The 2,390-nt window shown below is 32.6% G+C and overlaps 1 long non-coding RNA gene across 2 annotated transcripts; it reads right to left on the bottom strand.

The window, feature by feature from the left end:
- LOC104719473 (uncharacterized) lies at window positions 1–2,064 on the bottom strand. Of its 2 annotated transcripts, none has more exons than XR_756624.3 (5): window positions 1,771–2,064; window positions 1,211–1,381; window positions 781–1,080; window positions 491–705; window positions 1–411 (listed from the first exon to the last, which is right to left on the bottom strand). It is a non-coding gene; the product is annotated as an uncharacterized LOC104719473 (long non-coding RNA). The 2 variants fall into 2 exon arrangements; XR_015568223.1 differs by having other exon boundaries at window positions 781–1,076; window positions 1,771–1,934.
- Between the last annotated feature and the right edge of the window lie 326 nt (window positions 2,065–2,390).

The following is a 2,390-nucleotide window of genomic DNA, read 5'->3' as shown; positions in this document are numbered from 1 at the left end:
AACCAAATCCACTTCAATTCCCAATATAAAAATCTAATATTCATATTTTTTCGGGAACGAGCGTTACAATCCCAAAAAGAAAATGCAATATACACAAATCAAAAAGAAAAAGAAAATGGTCAATAAATCTTAAATATTGTAGTCATATATCTCTAAGAAATTGAATTCACAAGGAACTTTGATCGCATCTCTGCCATGAAAGACGCAAGCTCCTCATCTCTCAGCTTGTTCCGCTCATTCTCTTTTTTCCATCATCTTCTTAAAAGCTTCGATACGGTCATCTTTCTCATGGAGGGCTCGCACAAGTTTAGGATCACGACCATATATTGGTAATGAAGATGATAAACAAGTACAAAGTATTTTTGAAACTTTTCCTAATCCAAAGATTCGACCCTTGGTTTATGGAGTTTCCTGAAATTTAGAACAATTAGAACAAAAGGTAGAAAAAAAAATCATAAGATAAAAATAATTTGAATCAAAAAGTAAAGACCTCAAGAACGAATTGGTTAATCATGTCGACGGGGATTGGTGTTGGTAAGCCATTTCCATCGACTGAAGGTTGAGATAAGCTAAACTCCTCCATCCTCTTACGAGAATTGCCAATCACTTCCTTAGCTAAAGGGTCTTGAATTTGCTTGGTCTTTTTGTTGGTGTGGTGTCTACCATCAACGTTAAGTGATCAGGAGCCACACCATCTCGTTTGGTCTTTAAAACAAATTTTAGTATTAATCTTTACTGAAGTTAAGTTTTGAATTGTGCTAGAAATTGTTAAAAACTTACAAGTTGTAGTCCACAGGTATAGAAGCTTGTTGACCCTGCGTTGTGCATTGCTAGCCCTTTGCCACCTCGATTGATATTCCGATTCTTAGATTTCTGGGTAGATGTTTCCTTTGTCTTGGGATGTGCCCAATACTCTTGCAACCCCTTCGTACACCTTGTCGTTTATTCCCTTTGGAGTTTCTCCGCGTTTCCACTTCTTCTTCCACTCACTTAACGTGTTGGAATATTGAGTCGCCGCCTCTCTGTCAAACTCTTGATGGACATCTAGATTTCATTTGTGGCTCCCAGATTAAAATCTTGCTACCAATATATGAGTAAAATGTATGATTAGTCTGATTGCAACATCTTTAATACTAAATGATTATCTCTGTATGTATACAAATTAAACTTGCCATTAAAGAAATCATGTCCTGAAGTAATGTAGTATTACCGCAAACTGTTTAAACAAAAGGTCTTTGTCATCACTTGGCATTGAAGAGTATGTTTCATAAGGTTCTTTGAGACTCCTGTGGAGAGGGTTTGAACATTAGCCCCATAACCATCGGATTCTTCTCTGTTTTGGGGATAGCGGTTACGGCGACGTCGATATGATTCGTAGTCCCTGTGAAAAAAAATTTAAGTATAAGATCAACCATACCTATATAAATCACCTCAAATCTCTTAATATTACAGTTCTACAAAAATAAAAATAAAACTCAACAAAACCGAATCGTAACAATATATCAATTGAATAGATCCTATTTTTTATTTAGGAAAACTTTATTTTTACCCAATTCTTAAAAATGGAAAACGCAAAATCAAAGTTATTTAGATTCAATTGAAAAAATTGGATTTCAACCTAACAATTACTCAAACCGAACACCTACTCTAACATATTTCAACCCAAAATGTTTACTTTTTGAATCAATTCCTTTATAGCCACCGAAACTCAAACCAAACATTATAAATCCCAAATCATACATATTTGAGATAAAAAGCTAAAAATCTTACATAGTTGAGTGGTTGTGGTGGATATGAGGAACATAATCCTTGAATTAGAAGAGAGAAAGAGGGAGAAACGAAAAAAAGAAGAAGTGAATCGGGTGAAGGAAAAATTATGGGTGAGGAAGAAGAAGTGAATCTAGGTTGAGAAGAGAAACTGAAACATTTTTGAGGTTTAGACTGTAAACAAAATGTATTAAATAAAACTTCCCGCAAATTTCCAAAAAATTTGGGAAAAAAATATTTTCCGGTGTAAGTTTTGTGTTTTATCCAACGGAATCCTGACAGTTTCCTGACGGATCTATGAAAAAAGTTCAAAAAACTATATATATATTTTGAAAATTATTTTGACTAGTCAATTACCATTACAATAAGTATATTTCATAACTTCCAAATCTGTTTCATAAAAAAGAAATCAATAAAAATAATTTTAAAATTTAGTCATTCACAACATTCAATCTCTTAAGTAACATTCTAAGTGTATATAGAAACACTTTTAATGAAATCATGCTAAATTTTGAAAATTTAAATTTATAGTAATATAATAGACCAAAACTGATTGTAAGTGTTTTAAAACATAATAAATAGTGTTTGTGAATGTGTTAAGTTATAAAGTTTCATATTTCTAT

This window comes from Camelina sativa, chromosome 10 (assembly GCF_030686135.1).
Source record: "Camelina sativa cultivar CO46 ecotype springtype chromosome 10, ASM3068613v1".
Lineage (NCBI taxonomy): Eukaryota > Viridiplantae > Streptophyta > Magnoliopsida > Brassicales > Brassicaceae > Camelina > Camelina sativa.
Note: the sequence above shows the minus strand (reverse complement) of the source record. Positions and strands in the feature narration are given on the sequence as shown.